The 25,849-nt window shown below is 43.0% G+C and overlaps 1 long non-coding RNA gene across 1 annotated transcript in view; it reads left to right on the top strand.

Moving 5' to 3' along the window:
• The first annotated feature begins 477 nt into the window (after window positions 1-477).
• LOC135972468 (uncharacterized) overlaps window positions 478-25,849 on the top strand; it is a 46,714-nt gene continuing 21,342 nt past the window's right edge. The window contains exon 1 of the long non-coding RNA XR_010588926.1: window positions 478-647. This is a non-coding gene — a long non-coding RNA (uncharacterized LOC135972468). The remainder of the gene's footprint in view (window positions 648-25,849) is intronic.

Raw genomic sequence — 25,849 nt, 5'->3', positions numbered from 1 at the left:
CCCGCTCGCGGCTGCAGCTCCTTCCCGGCCGGACGCGCCCCCCGGCTTGCCCCGCGCACATGCGGCGCACGTCCAGCTGCTCCTTCCCGGTGGGAGGGAGACTAGGCGCGGGGGACGCGCGCCGCATGTGCCCGGGGCAGCGGGGGGGGCGCGTCGCGTCGGGAGGGAGCCACAGCCGCGAGCGGGAGGGAGAGGCGCGGGGCTCCCTGGCAGCAGCAGGGATTCGGCCCCTGCCACCCACCCGGCTCCTGCCCGCTCCGCGCTGCCCCCGGCCCGCCCGGACCTACCGTGCTGCCCCGCATATGCCCATGGCGGGCCAGGGGGTGGGAGGCTCCGTGGGGAGGGCAGCGCGCGGGGCCTGCTAATGCCCCAGGCCCCTTAAATTTTTTTGGCTCCGCCCCCTTGGGCTCCGCCCCCCGTTTTTGGCTCCGCCCCCGTCCCGATATTTTACACTTGTAATCTGGTCACCCTAGGGGGCAGCACCCAGAGCAAGGAGCATTGGGGTCCTGGGAGGGACATGGGAGTCAGTAGGAGGACAAGGTGGATCACTGGCCTGCAGAGGGCACTCTGGAGGCTGGATTGAGCTGATTTCCCCCAGATGACCAGCAGGAGGTGCCGCAGGAGTGAGTCTGACCCCTTACACCCAAGTAATGGGGGAACTGGGAACATAATATTGGACTCAAGTGTCAATTGAGCTTTGTGGTTTAGTCTAGTGAATGCTTTGGGGGAAAGAGGCGGTCATGGGTTGGTCAGGACAGGTGCATGTTACCACCACACTGACCCTGCAGAGCTCAGGACAGAAATGCAATCTGGCAAAAGGCTAGTTTTCTGTGGTTTCCCTGGGCAGCTGCAACTAGAGAAGTCCCTGACGATATGTTGGAGTTGCACTCCTAGTGGGACCAGAACCACTGGGACCTAAAGCTGATGTGAAGGCACAGGGTCTCCATGAAAACCACTTGTAGTTCAGTAGCTGGATCCTGGGAAACTTAATAGGTGTGTGGCCTTTTCAACATGGAATGAGGTATATTGATATTTTTCAGTACACTATAGACAGTAGCTAGAGCAAGGTAGTCAGATCCGCCTCCTCTCCCTGGCTAGCTAACTGATTATTGTATGACCTTGAGTGAGTCACATACATCTCCCCGAACCAAATTTGGAAGCGATGTAGAGGCAATTCCCTCACACCTGCTTAAGGTTGTGTAAGGGAGGCTGTGTTGCTGTCACATATGTGAGATGGTGTAAGTACCCAATTTTAATCTACATCTTCTTGTTAGCTTTTCTTGCCATACTACTTTTCTGGCTCCTCAATTTGAGAGCTACTGCAGCTTAGCCTGTTACTCTTCAGACAATTTCTTGACTTAACAAACACAAAATGGAACAAATATAGCACGCATAAGGTACTACTCTGTAATAGAGAACAGCAATTAGTGAGCTAGAACAATATTTCCTTGTTTCAACATATACCAAGCCAAATTCCAGTTTGGGAAGACTGACTGGGTCAGGCAACAATTACATTATTTATAATCTTTTCTGACAACAAAAGCTAACACTGCTATTCCATTCCCATTCACACAGTACAAGACAATGCTTCCTTTCCCCTCACCCCAATTTTAAAATGGAAGAAAGTATGGGTACATTTCTTTAACCTTCCCCCTATCGACCCCCCCCAAAAAACCCACCACCGTTCTGGACCTCTTATAACACTACAACTGGCTTCTTTCTGAAGGTGACTCTGAAGTATTGAACTGTTGTATGATATTTTGCTTGCTTTCCAATGGAAAATGGACGCAACATTTTGAACAAAAGCTTCAGTATTAGGCATATAACAATTTTCTGCCAGCTTGTGTCCACTTATGCCACTACTGCATTTTTATTCTCTAGGTGGGGGTTTACAGAAAAACACTATTGCAAATGTAGCATCACTGAAAGGAGATGATGCCAGCTTCCATCGCCCATTTCTTAATTTGTCAAACAGGCACTTCCTACTTTCTCCCATGCTGCCCCCCTCCGTTGGGAGGGAACTCACCGTTGGGAGGGAACTCCCCATAAACACTCTCAAAGCCACCCCCTTAGCCTCTTTGAACTCTTTTTCAAAACTCTCCTTTTATGCAATGCCTTGTCACAATTTTTGCATTACCGATGGGCACCTTCTGCTATCTGAGTGCTGCGAACCCATGGGACACATCCATATGCATAAACAGGAGTCTCGGTGATACTAAGTTGAGCCAAATATTCTGATCCCTTTTGAAGGGGGGCAGGGAGCAGCTGGGACCCACACATGTGCACACCCTAGGATGACCAGACAACAAGTGTGAAAATTTTTTGGGTCTTTCTCTTATAATAATAATAAGGGTAATTTGTGTACCAGTGTCAATTCATGAAGGCCTTGCCCCAATTTGATGTCATGACTTAACATAATTGCCATACTTCTAAGTGAAGGACACATGCATAACACTATTAATTCTTACATCCTATTTTAAAGTAAAGGGTTTGCTTTTAAAAAAAATGTAGATTAAATCTCTGGCGATAGGAACATTATTCCATCTTCCTAATCATAGAAGATTAGGGTTGGAAGAGACCTCAGGAGGTCATCTAGTCCAACCCCCTGCTTAAAGCAGGGCCAACACCAACTAAATCATCCCAGCCAGGGCTTTGTCAAGCTGGGCCTTAAAAACTTCCAAGGATGGAAATTCCACCACCTCCCTAGGTAACCCATTCCAGTGCTTCACCATCCTCCTAGTGAAATAGTGTTTCCTAATATCCAATCTAGACCTCCTCCACTGCAACTTGAGACCTTTGCTCCTTGTTCTGTCATCACTGAGAACAGCTGAGCTCCATCCTCTTTGGAACCCCCCCTTCAGGCAGTTGAAGGCTGCTATCATATCCCCCCCTCACTCTTCTCTTCTGCAGACTAAACAATCCCAGTTCCCTTAGCCTCTCCTTGTAAGTCATGTGCCCCAGCCCCCTGATCATTTTTGTTGCCCTCTGCTGGACTCTCTCCAATTTGTCCACATCCTTTCTGTAGTGGGAGCCCCAAAACTGGACGCAATACTCCAGATGTGGCCTCACCAGTGCCAAATAGAGGGGAATAATCACTTCCCTCAATCTGCTGGCAATGCTCCTACTAATACAGCCTTATATGTAGTTGGCCTTCTTGGCAACAAAGGCACACTGCTGACTCGTATCCAGATTCTCATCCACTGTAATCCCCAGGTCCTTTTCTGCAGAATTGCTGCTTAGCCAGTTGGTCCCCAGCCTGTAGTGATACATAGGATTCTTCCATCCTAAGTGCAGGACTCTGCACTTGTCCTTTTTTGAACATCATCAGATTTCTTCAAAATCATATATTTAACCATAAGCATCAAAATAATACACTGTAGTTCATTTTAAATTAGAGCAAGAGTGATATACTTTAGAGCCAAGTAGTATCATAAATAAATGTTTTGTCCATCTATTCCTACTGTGATAAAATGATAAACTATAGCAAAGGCTTTGTTCAAGAACAGGTGTATTGTGTACCACTAATGCCAAATTCAGTATTTACTCCATGTAGTATATGTAGCGTGTAAGCCCTGCCTTCATCATCAGGGACTCATAACAAAGTGTTTAAGTACAATAAAGAGCACTTTTCATCCCTTAAAATTTCAAATAAGACAGAGGCCAATAAGGAGCTCACCAGAAAAAGTGTTTTAAGCAGGGCTGTGGAGTGGAGCCCAGAGCTGGAGCATGGACCAGTAGGTTTTTGCCCAGAGCTGGAGTGGAGCCAGAGCAGAGCAATTCAAAAATTTGATTGCTCCAAATCCCTGGTTTTGTGTGTGTGTGATTTTTTTTTATATATATATTTTATTGTGTGTTTTAAAAATCAAGTGCTGCCACATAAGCCAATTAGCTATGTAATAGTGTAGACTTTTTATGAAGATGCTGGAGGATGCATAAAGTTAAAGCCAAATGATGATCTTGAGGATGTGTGGGGTTGCAATGTGCTTAGTGCCACCAGGAGATTTCAATATTCTTTAGCCTGGTGAGACAGACTCATCACATTGCACTCTTACCTTGGTTATTTTTGTGCAATAAAATTATTCTGCTTCATCTCTCAAGTGACTTTATCCTATGACACATTTTGATTTCCCATGGGCTTTTTTAGGGTAATATTTAAAAATAAATGCATGGGAGAGAATCTACAGCTTTGTTTTTAGAAAAAACTAGTTTGATTTTTAAAGTTCTTGAATGGAATAAATACTATCCAGAGCCACTTAATTTTAACAGTATAGTGTGCTTGGGTACAAGAGCCATTGAAAGAATTATTTACTTCATACCAGCAGTCCCTGTAGAGTTGCAGCTCCAAAATTCTGATTTTTTTTTTTTAAGAGCACTAAAAAGACAGCAAGGAAAGTTTCCAAGAATTCTTTCAGCTTTTTATAAGTTCTCCACTGAAATGTCACCACCTATTGTGATGTCAATAACATTTCCATTCAGCTGTCCACCTTTTAAATTAAATGGACCAGTCTTGTCTCTTAATACAATCAATGAATGCTCCTATGCTACCTGACAGATGAGCCTTTTTTCCAATACAAGGTGGATTGTAGTTTTATTAGAGAATAGCTATATGCCTTGAGTGTTTCTTATGTCTTACACTTTTTAGAATTAGATGATCCTTTTTATTGCCTGTTCATTCAGATTATCTCAATTGAATTTGAAATCAAGTCTGCCATTTCTTATGTTACATTTCCACAAGGTGTCAGCAGCAGCATATTGCTCTAACCTCAGGTGAGAGCCTACACGAATTCTTTCCCAAACTAATGCAGGCATTCTTTAGGGGGTGGTATGCCATGTTCTTTAACAATGCAATAGATTAGAAGTGTTCCTGGCTGACAAGTAAAGATCTGCAATAGTAGAACTCATAATTTGATTATTGATTGAAACCAGGGTCTGCTTTCAAACACATTGAACTTGCCAAAAGAGAGAGGCAGACACAGGATACAGTGAGTGATACTGCTCTGTTATCCAACAGGAACTCAAAGTGCTTTTTCAACAGAAGTTGTACCTCAACTCAGAGTAGATTTTGGTCCATTTTATTTATGAGCCATCTATGTTGCCTCATAATAATATTGTGAGGAGACTCAATCTGAAGGCAATAGAGAAATCAATCTTTCATTACTGAAGTCAATGGGAGTGGTATCATTGGCTTCAATGGGAGCAGGAACAGGCCTTTAGAGATGCTGTCAGACTAAAACACTGAACTATCTTGACACTTGCCCCAGGCTGAAGTTTAATGTTAAGGATTCAAAATATTTTTTTTTTCCATGCTAACCTAGACTTGGTGCAGAGGACACTCTAAACCAAAAGATAAGCAGCCAAAACACTCCCAGTTGATGAACAGTCCCATTAAGAATTTTATTTAGTATGAACTACATGGAAGTTATATATTTATTACTTGTTTCTATTAGCACCTATCAAAACTCCCAGTTGAGCATTCCCTCTCAATCACTCACTAGATGGCTGTGAGAAGCCAGCTGCTGGGTCAGTGGGTGTTTTAAGCCTCTAGAGCTGAATAGCCAATGCCTCAGGCTTGGGGTCCCCAGGCACACTCTTGAGGCACTCCCTTCTGAGAGCTGGAACCCACTGCCCCACTCCTGAGATCCCTGCTGATTCATCCAACTCCCCTATAAAATAAATACACACTTCTCCCAAAACTCCATACAAAGGTGTGAGGTTTCTGGTTTCTTCAAGAGGTCATGAGGAAGTGTAAATGCTTAACACCCAGAGACACTTTGTACAAGACTCTAACACCACTCTTCTACTTAACAGATAAAGCACAAGAGAGTACAGTTGATATAGAAGACAGCAAACATCCTAAATGCAATGCCCCTCACTATTTCACCCTTTCCATGGGGGACCATCTGTGTTCAGGAAGGTAGGTAGGGTCACCTGCCTTATCCAGCTCCTATGTGCTGGGTTGTTTCTCCCTCTTCTTGAGCTGAAGAACAGTGGCTCCAAATAGACCAGCTTGTTCATATTTATTACCATCCAGTCTCCTTTGTCAGGTGACTCCCTTATCAGTCTCAACAGCTAACCAGAGATCCCTCCCACGTGACTTCATTGACACAGCGACCTCTCCCCTGATAAATCCATTCTACTGGTTGGGAGCCAGTCTATTGTTTAGAGCTAGTCCATTTCAGTAGGACAGCCCAGAAGTCAACCGTCTTTTACTATTCCTTTGCCACCCACATTTGGAATTTCAAATAGCAAACAGAGAAGGCAAAGGTGCTGCACACTGAAAACTGTTTGCAGCTTGCTAAAGATACAAATAGAGTTCATAATCTCCCACAGAATTCATAAATTGTACAGTCAGATTACCTAAAGTGTCACAGCGCCCACAGTATGATAGGCACTTTCCAAATATAAAAGAAGGCACAGTCCCCGCCCCAAAGAACTCATAATCTGAAAATGCATGCAGGTAGAAAAGACTGAAATGAATACTGCTGAACAAGAATCTTTTCCTAGGGAAGACATTTAAAAATTAAAATTCTATTCTACAGCAACATCAGGTTGCAAAAATACATCTTTGGAATCCTTATATCAGAGCTGCAATACTGGATAACTGCCCACCAGGGTAGCATTTTGATTCAGCAACCTTGAAAGTGTCATTTGAATATATTTTTTTAAAGCAAAGACACATAGAGGCTTTATAATTTTAACTGATATGTTTCATCTTTAGAGCCAGCAGGTAGACTGGTACTTAAAATACCCTTTTTAACCCTCCATCTAGCATTACTTGAAACTCCATTTCTTTAATTCTTCTGATTCAAAAAACCCAAGGGAACAAGTGTAAACCCCTATTTCATCTTTCAAAGAAGAGTAATACTTTATATTGGAGTCTCACTTAATATTAGATTCTCAAAAATCAATCATTTAAATGAATCTATGCTCTTTTAAAATAAATGCTGCAGTAACTTTTGCATAACTAAACAGAACATAGTTGCAGTTGGCCTAATTCATTAATTTCCTTTGCTTATAAATTGAGGAGGTGGGATCACATGATAGAGGCTTTATCTTGGCTGAAAAAGGTGTGTTTTACATCAAGTTATCTTGGTGTAAAATCTTAGTGGAGACAAGGCTCTGTAGTTTTGACTTCAGTGTAGCCAGTCAAGGTCAGTCCTACACCTCCCACTTGGGGTTACCTCAATAGTTACACTGAAGTCAAAACTACAGTGCCCACACTAGGATAGTACATCAAGGACTAGAGCCACAAAGGGAATTAAATGTCAAACTGCCACTTTAGGTGCCTAAATCCAAAATTTTGATCTCAAAACCCCTGCTCAGCTGCCGCCTAGACCTTTACGCACCTAAATTCCCATGGCGCCTAAGTTTCCATTGGTGGGCATGCGCAAAGCCACCAAAGACCTGACACTCCTGAGCAGCTTGATGCCTGACTCATGCCTAACCCCATTGGGATCCTTAAATCAGGCGTTCTCCTGCCTACCTCACCTATGGGGCATAGGTGCTGACTCCGTGGGTGCTCCAGGGCTGGGGCACCCATGGGGGAAAAATTGGTGGATGCTCTGCAGCCACTGGCAGCTCCCTGCCCCAGCTCACCTCTGCTTTCTCCCCTGAGCACGCTGCCAAGTCCTGCTTCTCCCCACTCCCTTCCAGCGCTTGCACCGTGAAACAGCTGTTTCGCGCAGCAAGTGGTGGGTTGGAGGGGGAGGAGGAGGAACGTGGTGTGCTCGGGGAGGAGGTGGGGCTGGGGTGGGGATTTGGGAAGGGTCAGGGAGGGAGCGGAGTCTGGGTGGGGCCAGGGTTGAGCACCCACTGGCGCCAAGGAAAGTTGGCACCTGTGCTATGGGGCCCAGTGTCGTAGGTGTTCTCAGAAGCCACTTACTGGATCAGGCCCTCCATAAAATACAGCCACTGGAGAAAGCAATGGTGATCCCCTTACATCCTATAACCAGTGTCCCCTCTAAGCTGTGCGGCTGCACAACAGTCCATCAAATGTGCCGTGCACTTGATTATTACAGCCGCACACATTCTCAGCAATGGTGACTTGTGTTCAGGTGCCCCTCCCCCTGCTGCTCTGCTGCCATGCTCTCCTGCCCTCTGCCTTGGAGCCCCTGGTCAGCTGCTCCCGGGAGACTCCTGCTTGCTGTGTGGAGTATGGGGAGGAGGGGGCACTGATGTCAGGGTGTCCCCCTCCCCCTGCTTCTGTCCCACCCATGTACCCCATCTCTGCAGAGCGGTGGGGGAAAGCGGGGGGGAGACAGAGATGGAGCTGCTGGCAGCTGCTGCTGTGTCTGAACAAGCTTTTAGACTCCGCTTAAAGTAACAGCGTACAGTCTCTCATACACTTCCCCAGAACACTCTCTCTCTCACACATGCTATCTCTTTCACACTCACCTCCCCACACATACTTATGTTGTTGTTTCTACTTGGTACTTCCTGCACATATATTCTCTGTAATTTTATTCTTTCAAAGTGCAGTTATTTGAGGTTTTTTTGACTGGCCTATGCATTTCATAATTTTATTTCTCTTATGCTTAAATTTAATTCTTTAAGTAGTGCGTTCTAAAATGCCTAACCTGTCCTGGCTGGAGTAATTATCTCTATGGTAACTTTTAAAAAATATATTATATCTAGGGTTTTTGTTTCTACTGATGGCACACATCTGCACATTACCTTGATACTGATGTGCATAACAAAATTAATTCCACACATGGATGAAAAACATTAGAGGGAACATTGCCTATAACCCAATGGTTAGAGTACCCAGCAGCAATGTGGGAGAGCTGGGTTCAAATCCCTACTCTGCCTGATTTAGACAAAGGCCTTAACGAAGCTCTCCCATGTCCTACTGGAGACATTGAAAGATACCTACCACAAAATACTCTATAGCCTACTGGTTTGGAAATACACCTAGGAGGTAGAAGACTGGTATCAAGTCACTGCTGCAAATCAGACTGACTGAGGATTTGAACCTGGCTCTCCCAAATATCGGATGAGTGCCCTAATCAGTGGACTATAGGATATAAGGGAGAAATCATCTCTCCCTCAGCTTTTTGTGAGAAAGGGCTGACCTGGCTCAGGCACTTGACCCCAGGAAAGGGCTCACGTATGCGAAATCTGACCAGAGGGAACTGCCTCCCTCTGGCCTGGAGTGAGGTTCCTCGCTCACTTTGATGGGGAACTTCAGCCACACTCCTTTCCTCAGCATTTCCTATTGACTAGCTTAGGCAGTTCACTGCTCAACATGCTGGCTTTCCTGAATCCCATTCTTAGGCATCTAACACTCCCCTTGCATTGTATAGGAAGTCTGGGCACCTAAGTTGAGGCTGTATATTCCAGTAGGAAGCAGGGTGCCTTTAAACATTAGGCATTGCAAGGCTGTCTAAGTGCCCTTAAGCCCCAAGATAGCTAATTTAAATTAGTTATCTTAATGTAAAACCACACTCTTTTGCAGGGAAGACATAGCCAGAATCTTGGGAAATCCATATGAAATATACACGTAGCCACTAGATGTCAGTGACTCAGTGATGTCAGATATTGTTGCCTCTTCTAATGAAGGCAAGATTAAAAAATGCAGGTTCAAATATTTTGCATGACTTTCTAGTTTAGTTTGTAACAGAAATATCCTTGTTTCACAATGGGTGGGTGTTTCAGGGTGTGTAAACAAGGGGAGAATGTTGCAAGAAGGTAATTTGCCTAAGCAATTTCTGAACTGGCTACCAAACTTTAACACCCCCATCGTGAATGTTTTATTCTAAATACTTACAGGCTCAGTTGTGACTGTGCCCTACTCTGTGTGGCTGTGCAAGTCTTACCCAGGCACAGGTTAGGAAGGACAGGGTGTGGCGCAGAAAGTAGGTGGAGCTGGCTAGATGTGGATGGGAAGTAAACTGTGCCTGGTAATGGGTATCTCATCCCAGCAAATTATGCCACTGACAGTGTTGATTGGTGTATTGGAAGGTGGAGTCCAAGGCTTTGCCCACACCTCACCACCTACTTAAATAGTGTGGGGGTACGGGGAGATGGTATTGGGTGCACAGCAGCTACTTATTCCTGTGTGCCTGGATCCCAAGTCCCAGCAGTTCTCTCAGGATCAAAAAGAAGGTGATGGTTTTACTTCCCTTTATACTTCTTCATGTGACATTCAGTGAGTGCAGGGAGAATCTAGCCCATTGAGTTCAGTAGGTCTACTTGTAGAGTAAGATACTACTCAAACCATGTAAAGGTGGCAGAAAAAGGCCCAGAGTAATTGACATTTGCCATTTTTTGCTGTGTGTATGTATAAAATATATAATTTCTCAATCTTCATATGAAAAGTAAACCAGGATGTCAGCCAGTATGTATTTACCATCTCCTAAAAAACCGCTCAGGAGAAGTGAGTGCTGGATGCTCCGGGACATATGAATCCCGCTATTTTACAACCTTAAGTCTCCTCCCCCAGCAAGTGAAGCTTTCATTAATAGCATGGAGATTTAACATGTTACACAGAAGTAATCGGCTCTAATGTGGTGACAGAATATAGTTCATAGTATGTGTAGTAAAAAGTACTTTCAAATTAATGATTTGGCTTGTTTTACTGTGACACTCACACAAATCTCATTAAAATATGTTGGCAGATGGTGCATTTCTCAGACAACAGCTTAAGATCTCTTCTCAATAAGTTACAACTCTTTGTTGGGATACTTTGCTCTCCACCATTGGATATCCGGAAATAGTATTTAGTGGTAAGGAGAAGGTTATTTGGCTGTAATTCAACTGAGAGCATGGAAGTTGCTTATGTTGATTGTTGCTGCAAATGCTCAGGCTTGGAAATCCCTGCCTCCTACTAATAACTACCCAGATTATCTTTCTTCATAAACTCTCTTGGCTCTTTTCTTCTTTTAATTTGTCATGGATACAGGTATTCTTTAATACAAAATTTTCCCACTTTCAGCTTAGTATCTCTGTAATTCAAACACATGCGTTGCTGTGGTTCATTATCTGAGCACAGAACAAAGATAAATTAGGCAAACATCTAGCCTGAAATTTGGTATATTGCTATTTATTTATATGTGGCCATCTCAGGGTATTATAGTTATTTTGGGAAGGAGGGGAAATTGGGGAGCAGGATATGGGAAGTGGGATATAGTATAAGGAAAGAGGTAATAAATGTCATTCTGAAGGTGGGTGGCTTCATTCCGACATCTGGTAGATGGGAATTCAATAGCTGTCAGCCAGCAATAGAAAAAAGCGTACTCCCCTGTATATGCAAGTTTCTTCCCAGGTGCAATGAACTCCAGGGGCTCTGACAAATGCATCTGTTGTGGTAGGTCATGGTGTGGTCCTTGTTCATTCTGACACTGGTCGAAGGAAATTCGATAACTATAAGCCACCTCACTTTCATGTGCACGTTTCATCCCACGTGCTGTCCAATCCAATTTCCCTGATGAACGTAGCTGTCTCGGTTGGTTATGGTCATGATGATAGAGGGATAGCCAAGACCCAGCACACTAAGAAACTTGAAAATAATGATCAGGAGTAGGACCTTAAATTTGACCTGGAATTAGGCAGGGAGGCAATGCAGTGAATGGAACCCCAGGGTAATAACTCCTCATTACTGTTGTTCAAAAGATGTTCTGATACATTATGCCATTTGGAGTTTCTTCTTGCACTTGCTTTGAATTCCCAAATATGCTGCGTATTATTCGAGCCTTGAGGCGACTGTGCTGAGTAGGTTACTTTTATATGTAAGCATATGGCTGCTTCTTTCACTTTCTCCACCCACAAACTATCTCTGGTTTTTGTCTGTTTCATTCATGCATCTTCAAAATAAAAGAATTTGCCCAGGGCCAGGCACTAGGGCAGCTCAGCACCGGCGCACCCCCTGCGGGGGGGGGGGGGCTGCCCTGCAGGGGTAGGGGAGAGCAGGGAGGGAGGCTCACCTGCAGCCTCAAGTGAGCAGGCGGGAGGTACAGGTGGCAGGAGCACTGTGAACATGGGCTGGAGGATTCAGGAGGAGTACAGAGCAGCTGCGCAGCTGGCTGGAGAGAAGCGGTGCTTTGAAGGGAGGAAGGATAGCTCAGTGGGGGAGGGATAGCTCAGTGGTTTGAGCATTGGCCTGCTAAACCCAGGGTTGTGAGTTCAATCCTTGCGGGGGGCCATTTACAGATCTGGGGGAAAAATCTGTCTGGGGATTGGTCCTGCTTTGAACAGAGGGTTGGACTAGATGACCTCCTGAGGTCCCTTCCAACCCTGATATTCTATGATTCTATCTATCTTTTGAGACTTGGTGGGATAACTCACATGACTGGAGTACTGTCATGGATGGATATAAACTGTTCAGGAAGGACAGGCAGGCAGAAAAGGTGGGGGAGTTGTGTTGGATGTAAGAGAGGAATATGACTGCTCAGAGCTCCGGTATGAAACTGCAGAAAAACCTGAGGGTCTCTCGATAAAGTTGAGAAGTGTGAGCAACAAGGGTGGTGTCGTGGTTGGAGTCTGCTATAGACCACCAGACCAGAGGGATGAGGTGGATGAGGCTTTCTTACGGCAACTAGCAGAAGTTGCTAGATTGAAGGCCCTGGTTCTCGTGGGAGACTTTAATCACCCTGATATCTGCTGGGAGAGCAATACAGCAGTGCACAGACAATCCAGGAAGTTTTTGGAATGTGTAGGGGACAATTTCCTGGTGCAAGTGCTGGAGGAACCAACTAGGGGCAGAGCTTTTCTTGACCTGCTGCTCACAAACAGGGAAGAATTAGTAGGGGAAGCAAAAGTGAATGGGAATCTGGGAGTCAGTGACCATGAGATGGTTGAGTTCAGGATCCTGACACAAGGAAGAAAGGAAAGCAGCAGAATACAGACCCTGGACTTCAGAAAAGCAGACTTTGACTCCCTCAGGGAACAGATGGGCAGGATCCCCTGGGAGAATAACATGAAGGGCAAAGGGGTCCAGGAGAGCTGGCTGTATTTTAAAGAATCCTTATTGCGGTTGCAGGAACAAACCATCCCGATGTGTAGAAAGAATAGTAAATATGGCAGGCGACCAGCTTGGCTAAACAGTGAAATCCTTGCTGATCTTAAACGCAAAAAAGAAGCTTACAAGAAGTGGAAGATTGGACAAATGACCAGGGAGGAGTATAAAAATATTGCTCAGGCATGCAGGAGTGAAATCAGGAAGGCCAAATAACACTTGGAGTTGCAGCTAGCAAGAGATGTTAAGAGTAACAAGAAGGGTTTCTTCAGGTATGTTAGCAACAAGAAGAAAGTCAAGGAAAGTGTGGGCCCCTTACTGAATGAGGGAGGCAACCTAGTGACCGAGGATGTGGAAAAAGCTAATGTACTCAATGCTTTTTTTGGCCTCTGTCTTCATGAACAAGGTCAGCTCCCAGACTGCTGTACTGGGCAGCACAATATGGGGAGAAGGTGACCAGCCCTCTGTGGAGAAAGAAGTGGTTCGGGACTATTTAGAAAAACTGGACGTGCACAAGTCCATGGGGCCGGATGCGTTGCACATGAGGGTGCTAAAGGAGTTGGTGGATGAGATTGCAGAGCCATTAGCCATTATTTTTGAAAACTCATGGCGATCTGGGGAGGTCCCAGATGACTGGAAAAAGGCTAATATAGGGCCCATCTTTAAAAAAGGGAAGAAGGAGGATCCGGGGAACTACAGGCCAGTCAGCCTCACCTCAGTCCCTGGAAAAATCATGGAGCAGGTCCTCAAGGAATCAATTATGAAACATTTAGAGGAGAGGAAAGTGATCAGGAACAGTCAGCATGGATTCACCAAGGGGAAGTCGTGCCTGACTAACCTAATTGCCTTCTATGATGAGATAACTGGCTCTGTGGATGAGGGGAAAGCAGTGGATGTGTTATTTCTTGACTTTAGCAAAGCTTTTGATACGGTTTCCCACAGTATTCTTGCCACCAAGTTAAAAAGTATGGGCTGGATGAATGAACTGTAAGGTGGATAGAAAGCTGGCTAGATCGTCGGGCTCAACGGGTAGTGATCAATGGCTCCATGTCTAGTTGGCAGCTGGTTTAAAGCGGAGTGCCCCAAGGGTCGATCCTGGGGCTGGTTTTGTTTAATATCTTTATTAATGATCTGGAGGATGGTGTGGACTGCACTCTCGGCAAGTTTGCAGATGACACTAAACTAGGAGGCGTGGTAGATACACTAGAGGATAGGGATCGGATACAGCGGGACATAGACAAATTAGAGGATTGTGCCAAAAAAACCTGATGAGGTTCAACAAGGACAAGTGCAGAGTCCTGCACTTAGGACGGAAGAATCCCATGCACTGCTACAAACTAGGCACCGAATGGCTAGGTAGCAGTTCTGCAGAAAAGGACCTGTGGGTCACAGTGGACGAGAAGCTGGATATGAGTCAACAGTGTGCTCTTGTTGCCAAGAAGGCTAACGGCATTTTGGGCTATATAAATAGGGGCATTGCCAGCAGATCGAGGAACGTGATCGTTCCCCTTTATTTGACATTGGTGAGGCGTCATCTGGAATACTGTGTCCAGTTTTGGGCCCCACACTACAAGAAGGATGTGGAAAAATTGGAAAGAGTCCAGCAGAGGGCAACAAAAATGATTGGGGTCTGGAGCACATGACTTATGAGGAGAGGCTGAGGGAACTGGGATTGTTTAGTCTCCAGAAGAGAAGAATGAGGGGGGATTTGATAGCAGCCTTCAACTACCTGAAGGGGGGTTCCAAAGAGGATGGAGCTCGGCTGTTCTCAGTGGTGGCAGATGACAGAACAAGGAGCAATGGTCTCAAGTTGCAGTGGGGGAGGTCCAAGTTGGATATTAGTGAAACACTATTTCACTAGGAGGGTAGTGAAGCACTGGAATGCGTTACCTAGGGAGGTGGTGGAGTCTCCTTCCTTGAAGGTTTTTAAGGCCCGGCTTGACAAAGCCCTGGCTGGGATGATTTAGTTGGGAATTGGTCCTGCTTTGAGCAGGGGGTTGGACTAGATGACCTCTTGAGGTCCCTTCCAACCCTGATATTCTATGATTCTAAGGGGAAACTGCCGCTTCTCTCCAGCTGCGTGGCTGCCCCTGCTCCTCCCGAGTCCTCCAACCATGTTCGCAGGGACCACATTCCGAAAGGGGCTTTGGAGGAGGGGTTGGATAGGGGGTGGGGTCCCCGGGGGGCGGTCAGAGGACAAGGAGCAGGGGGGTTGGATGGGTCGGGAGTTCTGAATGGGGCAGATAGGGGACTGGACCCAGGCTGGTTGGGGAGGGCACAGCCTTCCCTACCCAGCCCTCCATACAGTTTTGCAACCCTGATGTGGCCCTCAGATCAAAAAGTTTGCCCACTACTGGTCTGGGTGATCAGATGACAGAAATCCTGTGATATAAAGGGTGCAATGGCATAAAATCTTATTAAGCATGTTGGCTGCCTTAAATAGCTTTTGAATGACATTCATTATCATAAATATTGAGAGAGCCTCTTTTGAGATAACAAATACATTTCTACTAGGCTATGTAGGAAGAGAGGAAGGATAGTTCAATGTTTAGGGCACTTGTATAGAACTTGAAGCCTGGTTTGTGGACAGTCAACAGAGGGAATCTAGCAAGTTAAGCTGCAGGGAGAGTCCGAGTCTCCTGCAGCAGTTTGTGAGGAAGGGAGTTGGGGCTTGATAAGAAGACCCAGCTGAAAGTTTTTTGTTTTCCTTTTGGGGGAAAAGGCAAAGAAGGCAGGCCAGGCGTTGCACCTTCTCCAGCTGCTCAGAGAGAAAGAATGGACAGTACCTCAGGGAGGAGGGGTCATGCCCAACTTAAGGCTGTGTGGAAGATATTTTCTAGTTATTTTGAACTTTGTGTTAATAAAACCAGACCCCAGGAAGGGCAGGCATTGAACATATGAAAGCCTCTTTTTGTGTTAAGGAACCAAGAGGAGGGAAACTGAGTCAGGATGCTGCAGAGCCAACCCTGGCCATGAGGGGGTGCTGAGGAGGCAGTTGACCCTATTAAACAATTTGATACAACAGTAATGTGGGCCATATACGTAAATTAAATACTGAAGTATTTTGTAGCCAGGCTTCATCTAAGTATTAAAATAAACAATGCTTCAGTAGTAGGCAAGTACAATTCCTATTGGACACTAATAACCACAAGTAGAATTATAAAACTGTAATATAAGTGCTGCATAAACTGCTTAAATATATGGCAATACTAAAGGATCAAAAGGATGAGTTAATAGATTGGATATGGAATCATGGTACATTGCATTATGTCAATATGACCACTCATTTGACCTGAGAAATATTAGAAATTACCCATTCCAGTTGAAGACTGAAGACTTGTAACTTAATTAAAAAAATAGCAAATGTCTTCTCTCTATGGATGCCATAGGCTGCTAGCTCCTACCAACCTTTCATGTGCTGATTGATCTTAAGTCAGTGCACAGAAAGCCAAGGGATGACAATAATTCATTCAATGAAAGTGTTCATTCAATTGCCAACAAGTTACATGGGCACAAGAAGAGAGGTTGAGATAGATGAGAGAATGTCATGTCAGAGCTGGAGCAGATATTGCCACTTTTGGGGGGAAAAAATTGTTGACTAGTAGAATTTGTTTGGGATCCGGCTGGAAGTTCAGCTGAGGCAACTACTTCAAACTCACACTAAAATAAATTAAAAAATACAGGAAGCAAAAACCACTTTTTTTTTTAAAAATAGAGGGATTTCAATCTGTTTAAATCTTCTTATCCCCACATAAGCATTTAGCAGCTTTCACACAGATCAAGACATTTCTTCCAAAAATGAAGCATGGCTGTTCTGTGAATGCTCATGTGTACAGCCTCTGAACCTTTTACCTTTACCCAAGCTCCAGCGTGCTTCTGAATGTTATACTCCATCTTGATCTCTCTCTGATGGGCCTGATGATGAGCTCAGAGACCAATGTATGTTTTAATTAGAATTTAGTCCGCCTTCACATGGTTGAGCCATACCAATAGGTCTTAAAACCATGACAAATATATCTCCCTCCAAGTTTACAGTAACCTAATTAAAGCTTGGAAAACTGTAAAATATTCATGTTTATAGAAAGAATGAAGTGGATAGACATTAAAGGGTTTGTTTATTATATTTCATTTACCACATAATTACTCATTAAAAATCTGATTCTTACTTATACTTCCGTATCCATGCATTGTATTTCCAGCTATTTATAAATGTTGCCTGATGGTGACATACTGGCCGATATTCAAGTCTGACTGTCTCTAAATGAGCTCGGGCATGACATTGTGAACCTGGCCAGCTGCCTCAGGAATGAAATTTCACCTCTGCTGTTCAGCTGCCTCATTTGGAGCTCAATAACAATTTCTGTGGAAATTTCATCAACATGAAGGTAAAGATGGATCCCCTGAGTCTCAGCTCTTGCCCAGATGCAGGGTCAGCTGTCCTCTGCCAGGAAGAATAAACCTAAGGATATGTAACAATAAATGGCGTGTGTGTTTAGAATCATACCTTCCTTGCCAAAACACAGACCGAAAAGATTAAAAATGCTGAGAAATCAAGCTATAATATTCTTGTATATAGCAGTTTTCCTTATCTATAAATCCGTTTATGGGTTATATTTATGTTGGAGAATGTTAATAATAGAGCTGTTTTAATTAGAGCTCTGCAAACCCTCATTACACTCACACTTTTCCAGAAAAGTTTGCAAAAATTCAAGTCAAAGTTGGGTATGGTCGCTCTCGGTGTGAGTTCTGTAGCCTTTACAAATTGTTTTCTTTGTCCATACATATAAGCTCTGTATGGCCAGGATCCTTGATTGGGATTCCTAAGTATTACCATAATACAAATACATGATAAAATGTATTGTTATTTATGATCAAACCATTGTTACCATGATCAGATGATGGATTTCTATGAATTAGGCCAAATTCTTCTCTAGCTACACTGGTATAACCTTAGTGACTTCAGTGGGGTTTACCAGTGTAATAAAGAGATTTTGGCCCATTAGAATTACAGGGAAAAACTCCAAAGCCAAAGAGAGAGATTTAGATATTGTCCTTATTTGTCAAGAGTTCAGGGACCTGAGTAGTCGGTAGGAGAATGAGTAGCCTGTGTATAAGACACAATTTTGAGAATGAATAGTGAAAACAGCTATCTACTGTCAGAGTGTCATATTTGGGCTTCTGAATCTGTGTGCTTTCAGGGGAGGAAGGGAGTTAGAAAGAATAAACTTTTCACTACTTTCTAATGATGCTGCATTGCAATTAATTTTGGCTAAAGAAACTTATTGGAGCCAATAGTATTCACCTCACCACAAATGCCTGAATCCATGTCTGCTAGATCACTGCAGTGGGATTTCTAATGCATTAGTTGTTAGTCATAAAAACTACTGGATTCTGAAATCCAGGCTACAAATCAATCCTACATTGCATTTATCATATTTCCTATAGCTGTCTAGTGGTTTATTTATTCCCTCTGTAGTATCAAGTACTAAAACATGACCAGAGGCTGCAGTTTATGGGACCCATGATGTCTTCTCTGACAATCTGATTATTGCTTTCTCATGGCTTTTTAACAGAATGAAAAATAATCTTTTAATGTGAACAGTAGGACCTCATTCACATAACACTTTCTTTTCTCCCAAGTATATGCCCACTTATTTCACATGAACGTTAATGGGAGTTGTGTGCACATTTCGAGGGGAGTGATTACCAGTAAAACTCATTTTAAATATATAAGGTATACGACCTATATAAATGGCTCTCATTTTCATAGCAGTTTTTTCTTTCCTTCTATGCACTAACAAGTAAGCTGTCAAAAATAGGAAGATGCCCACGGACGTTATCTGGATCTTGTCTTACATAGTGAAAAGAAATAGGCTTTTAATTAGTAAACAAAACCAACCGGTGGTGTGTTTTTTTTTTTTTTTTTTTTTTTTTTAATCTGGCTCCAGTGTTAGTTTTTTTTTATAACTTGATGAGACTAAGTATGAACTGCATATCTATTGATACATCTTCCCTCAGCTCTTTTTATATCTTCTATAAATAATGCATCTATTTAAATCAGGAAGATGGAGTTAATAACTTTGGAGTATAACTGGGTTAGATGAAGTTAGTCACGGACTATTTGTCTGGCTCCATGACCTGTATATTAATATCATCAAAGTGCTTTCCTAGTCCAGTCTCCCTAATGTTTTCCCATGTCTTGGTTTCTCTCCCAGTCAATAAATTTTATTTACTGCTATTCACAAATAGGTGTAAGCCCTGGATAACAGTCATAAAAAGGAGAACAGGAAGATTTATGGCATGTGGAATTTTAACAAATTAAAGACATTTCTTAATTATTGCTCAACTTTCAGTGGAAAATGCCAAGCTTCTTAACAAACCAAACAGAAGCCAAAAACAAATTTCAATATCCGCCTAGAATAAAATTGAATTATGCAATTACTGGCTCAGAGAGGATGTTTCTTCCTAACCCCAGCCAGTTAAGAGTTGGGATATACCCTGAAACATGAGGGTTTATAGCCTATATATATATATATATTGATTGTATGGGAAAAACACCTCAGAGGAAAAATATGCAATGTCTCTGAGTTTATTTGTGTATACATTTGTGTCTGTGTATATACAAACTTATACATAGTAGGTAAAAATTTCAAAAGTCCCTAAATAGCTATTGAAAGCAGGACATAGACTTCTAAATCTTTTAGATGTTTAATAAATTTTACCCATAATATGTTTGTGTGTGTAAATATCTATCTACAAACTCATATTCTATTTATGTATATACATTTGATTTGTCCAATCTACGCAGTGTAGAACCACTAGATGCCAGTGTGACCTAAGAAAGAAAATAAACCTATGGTTCAAGGTCTGCATCAAATCCAAAAAACATAAACAATTTCAGAAAAGGTGTGGTGTCTCAAACGCTGCCATTTTAAATGCCCGTTTAGAGCCAGACAGAACCAGACTGATAAGAATGATTCCTTGAAGCCCAGAGTTTAGCCCAAATGGGTTAAAATACTTTGAGGTGTGTCAGATGTTCATAATGCTGGTGCTAAAAACTGACTGAGTTTTCATATGAAAAGAAAATCTTCCCCCACACAGCAGGAAAATCCCTTTTAATGTTTCTGTTTTATGTAAGATGACAATTGCTGCATTTCCACTTTTTCTTCCTCATAAAAAAGCAGCCGCTAACATATTAGTTGCAATGTTGCCTGTCAGTTTCCCAACTTGCCTTTTCAATTGGTCAGTCATAAACTGACAGTGTGCTATTTTTCCTTATAAATGATGTGATACCAGCCTTATGCAGGAATGTGTCTCCTGGCAGCACATACTGTACAGGCCTTATGGTTTCAGAGCAGGGTTTCTTTGAAATTCCATTGTTTTTTCTGAAACTATACAGAGCAAAAATTTGTGAGAAACATAGTCTCATGATCAGGGCCAGCTCTAGGTTTTTTGCTGCCCCAAGCAAAAAAAAAATTGGCTCCCCCCCCCCCCCCCCGCCCCGCACCCTCCTGCTGTCATTCAGCAGGAATTTTTGATGTGCACAGAACACAGACAGGATTGGTTCCCATATGGTTACAGAACTGCAGTAAAGTGGAACAATTTTCAGCTTCTGTGATTGAAGGCTATCTGGATGCATATTATAAGACTGTCCTACATATATGAGGAAAAGTTGAGGTGCCTTTATTATTCTTTTGTTCCATTCTTTGTTTCTATGGGGAATTTGCCAATGCAATATCACTGTCTTCCTTTTAAACAAATAAAACTAAAACTTAAAAATAATAATAATAAAAAGCAATGGCTGTTGAAAATAGCAATTCCAGTCCTAATAACCATTGGGAAGCATTTCTTGCTCAATTTATTCTACTTTTTCCTACAGCAAGTTACTGTGGATTAGTATATTTGATTTGGGAGAAATTAAGTAACAGCTGCCCAAATTGAGCTTGAGCACTCCTGAATTTTGAGGGTGTTCAAATCTGGAAGGCAGGTGCTGGATTCCCTTTCTGAATATTAGCTAAATCTGGAAAAGAAAAGTCAATTTCTGCTTCCATAGCTCAGAAGTGTAAATCCTCCTACGTGCCTGGTACTGTATCTAAAGCTGCCCAGTCTAGTAGAGCCTCCCAAATTTGCAGCCCTAAGCACCTGCTTGCTTTGCTGGTGCCTAGAGCCAGCCCTACTCATGATAAATGCTGAATATCAGGAATAGTTTTCTGACCGTGAACTGTATTAGGCTCGCACATGGTGGAAACCCAAACTCTAATGTATTTGCGGTTTTGGATGAGACCTTAGTTGATCTGACTGTTGCCTTTCTGCAGCTCCTTGGACATACCAAATTCTTTAAGTCCCACTTCAAAAGTCCTTATCACAAACTTCCACCCCCTTCCTTGGATTGAATATTTGCAACTTTTGGATTGCAAAATTTAGAGTGTGCTTATTTTTTTGGATGCAAAACTTTAAATTCAGAGCAGACTATACCTCAGGGTGAAGTAAAATCCTCTCTTCCCACATTATTTGCTTTGTGATATTTTGTTTACAGTGAGGCTTTTCTTCTATCCCAGCCACATAACAGTATATAATTACTTCTGCCAGGATGCCCCACAGAACATAAATAATAAATGACTAATTCAGTGTTACTGTGGAGACAGAGTTTCAGATTGTCTACAAAAACAAAAAGGTGGGAACTTGCAAAACTGCAGGAATAAAAAAACTGAATATAGAGAAATCAACAAAAATGGGAACTCAGGCACCAAAAGACGCACAATGTCTCATAGTAGGGGTAGCAGAGCCAACAGAGGGATCAGGGCATAACCTATTCAGATTGCTGTGAGTAAATTAGAAAGGTGCCTGCCTAAAAATTGCAGCATATAGAAATAGCTCCTATGTCTACCTACCTGCAGAGGAATGAAATCAGTTCCATGATGCTTCTTGGGGCACCCATGGCTGTGAGTCACCTTGTTATCACCTGCTTCTGGAGTGAGGGAGTCTTGCTTGTGCCAGCTCTCTAACTCAACCAGCCTGTCAGCTGCTCAAGCACTCTCCTTTGGGCTACACCAGACCTGGCTTCGTCCTGTTGACCATAGATGCTCCTCTGTTCCCAAGTCCCTTCAAAGTGTCCTCCTGTGGTATCCAGCCCCTGATCACTGGATACCCACAGAAAACCCAGATTGTCTATTCCCAAAGGAATAGGGTACCCCAGTTTACCAGTTTTACCTTCGCTCACAGCTCCTGTATCACACACAGCACTTGAGTTCAATTATAGTGAAACAAAAGAAGCCCGAGACCCCCGAGCCTGAACCAGCTGACCTGGGCTAGCTATGGTCATGCCGCACGGCTTTTAGCCCCATGTAGATGTACCCTTAGTCTTTCTCCACCCTATGATATACTGAATCAATCTTTTGTCTCTACTCACAGACAGGGCGATCCCCTAACTATCCTATCATTCCTTTTCACTTCCACATACTTTCAGTGTTTGTAGTTTGTCTTTCATGGTTTTCCACTGACTTTTCTGGATTGGTGCAAAAGTAGACGATCAAAAAATAAATTACATTATTGGCTAGCCAGGGTCAGGTGACAATTCCTTCCCACTTTTATGGGCCAACATTGAGAGATATGAGTCCCTGGTGACTCACTTTCACTCCAAGACCTAAAGGGTATCATTTTCAATATAGTTACATTATTCCTTAAATACTACCCATACACACATCTCGTAATGATTATAAGTATCAATAAGTTACCAGCTTTCAGCAGACACCTCATATGTTCCACTTTAGGTATAAATACTACGAAAGCAGTGTATTAGGTATAGTGGGTTTGTCAGGTCTGAGTCAGGAATTGCTTGTAAAGAATCGTGAACCCTTTGCCAGTGGGCACCAATAGGCCAGTACCTACAAGGTATATACTTACCTGGTGACACCTGAGAAAAGCCAGGCTCGAGTTTAATAGCCCAGTTTTATACACAAGAATGACTTGCTTGGGGTTGTACTTACAGTATATGAGCTCAGTGAACAATAGCAACTAAAGAATAAAAAAAATATACTGTAGAAAAATAAAGAAGGGAGAAGGTCAAAAAGACTTTTAACTTTGCTATGTGGCTCATAGTGTCTGCTAGCTACTTCTTTGTTTTGAAGACAAAGATGGTTGATCCATTCTGTGCAAATTAAGGATAGTTTTGAGGTTTCCCTGCACATTGCTAATGTGTCCCTCAGTTGGCTAAAGCTTGGATGCAGCTGCTATGTAGGATTATGAATTTTGAATTTTATAACAGGGTGGAATGCCCCTTTAAGTGCCAATGGCCAAGACTCAGCCAGCCCTGTTCATTAATCAGATCCAGCTGAGCAGGGGACAATTGTTCCCTATAAGAACTGAAGGAAAAACGGACAGGAGTGGGAAAGAGAAGTTGTAGGCTTTCCTTGGAACTAGGTAGATAGGCCAGAAGCTGAGAGGCCTGGGTTGTGAGATGCAGAGACTTGGGAGCAAGAGGAAGGCCAGGGGAGTGCCCCTGTGGCTACTGTCCTGTACAAGGGGGAGGGAGCTGGGGAAAAAGCATGGGAGGGATGTGAGACTTTTATTAAGACCAGCATGGGCAGACATTTTCTGTGTTATTGCTTTGCTTTGTTTGGTCTCTAGGAGGGGACTCTGGCGGTAAACCCAAGAGCCTTCCAATCTGAAGGATGACTGAGGCTGATGAAGAGCCTGGAGTCAGGGAAAGTGGTGAAGCTTGAACCTTTTGACGTATGGTATTGCACTTTTGAGGTGCCCTTATTAATAAATTAACCTGTGATATAGGTGTTACTAGCCTGTACTGGCTGGTGTGTATGTAATACCACCACACTCTGCAGATGGAATGTCAAATCTTCTTTTGTGTTTGTGATTGTTTCATTCTAATGGCCTACTAAGAGCTAATAGCAAATGGATATTCTCCTTTAGCTTGGATGTTGAAGAATTGTATGCATAGGGGGTTTTGTTTGTCTTTTTGGGAGGGGAGTAGGGGCCTCTGAATACAGCTGTATGAATATCTGTCAGAAAACTAAATGATACTCATCTTACTCACTTTAAGTTTGCAAAACTTCAGAGGAAAAAATCCAGTGTCTTGTAAATCAGTTTTAACTTGATAGCCATTTCCTCAAGGCTTAGGTACATTGTTTTTTCCCAGATGGCAAAATATTTAATGCAGCCTCTCTTGGTATATTTATCATATCAATTTCAAGCTGAGTTTGAAACAGATCAAGTTCCCTGATATTTATTCAGGCTTCGAGATTGGCAGAGACTACTGCCATTTGTTTTCTCAGGTCTGTGTCAGAGGGAGGGGAAAAATATACATCCAAAACATGGTGTGAATGGCAGACTTTGTGCTGCCATTACCAAGGTTGCAACATAGGGAACAAGTCACTGGCTGTCCCTCCCTGAATGAGATCACACATTGTGTATGTTGGGGTGGGGACTGAGGTTATTGGCGTTGGGGGAGCAGGAGGTTCTGTCACAGAGCCTTCTGGGAAAAAGGAGGATTGTGTAGGAATGGCGAACCATTGCTCCTGGAAGTTTCCCTATATTTGGATAGTACTGATAAACATCAACACTTGTAGATGTTTATCCAAAATGATGCACGCTTTGAAGGGCCCGCTATTTTGAATATTATGAGATGAATGAGGGTCCCACATTAAACCAACCTCAATACCAGTAAAATGCATATTGAAATATGAATGTGTCCTTTTATATGTAGTTTAGCTTTTGTGAGGTACTGCTTTACTTCATGAACTTTCATGGTAAGTTTTCAATGGGAGGTCAGTTTATGGAGTGCTGCCATGGGATTGGCAAGACAAAGCTCCATGGATATATAACTGGAGAACACACACAAAGGGAGCAAAACTTTGAAATGACAATCATGTAGGTGTTTGTTGTGGCGTACCAATGGCTTGGTTGTATACTGTGCTATAGCAATTGATGTTGACTTACTGTAGTAAAATAAAATCCATGCCCAGGCACTCAAATGCTCAAACACACATTTTTCTTCTATTTCTTGCTTTATTCTTTACTAATTTTTAGTTAAAATGTCTTTTTTGTCAGCGCATTGGAATGAAAATAAAACATATCAAGACAGTGAGCACCTGGCCCTGGGGCATGTTCCTACTCACTACAGACACTTTCAAACAAAAAAGAATATTTGTTGTTAATTAAAGATAAGCTAGATGTCTCTGCTGTAAGTACAAAGTACTGAAAATTAAATCCATCCCCTCATTCTTAAATTCTTTGCATATCTAGGGTAACACCTACACAAGCTTTCTGTTCCTCCTTAACATTTTTTATTTTAAAAAAGTCTACTTTAAATTGTAAAAGCTCCTGCGTACATGGAATCATTCCAGTATCATTTACAGCTTGCTGTAGGGATGATTCCTGCTCCCGTCTGCATGAAGCATACAAACAAATGCAGTGTAATCAGTATTATGCTCTGTATGTGTGTATATATATCTCCTCAATATATGTTCCACTCTATACGCATCCGAAGAAGTGGGCAGTAGCCCACGAAAGCTTATGCTCTAATAAATTTGTTAGTCTCTAAGGTGCCACAAGTACTCCTGTTCTTTTTGTGTTCCTTCAGTTAGTATTTGTCTTAAGCTACTGCTTCAGTCAATGTAACTTACGTTGTTCAGGGGTGTGAAAAAGCCACCCCCCTGAGTGACGTAAGTTACATGAACTTAAAGCGGTGTCTACATCATGCTATGTTGGTGGGAGGTACTCTCCTGCTGACGTAGCTTCCACCTCTCATAGAGGCGGAGTAATTATGCCACTCTCCCGTTGGCATAACCGTCTTCACCAGACACGCTGCAGCGGCGCAGCTGCATTGGTACAACTGCACCAATGTAGCGCGGTAGCGTAGACTAGCTCTTAGATACAGCTAAG

The sequence above is a fragment of the Chrysemys picta genome, chromosome 6 (genome assembly GCF_011386835.1).
Source record: "Chrysemys picta bellii isolate R12L10 chromosome 6, ASM1138683v2, whole genome shotgun sequence".
NCBI lineage: Eukaryota > Metazoa > Chordata > Testudines > Emydidae > Chrysemys > Chrysemys picta.
The sequence above is the reverse complement of the archived record's forward strand: the minus strand, read 5'-3'. Positions and strand labels throughout refer to the sequence as shown.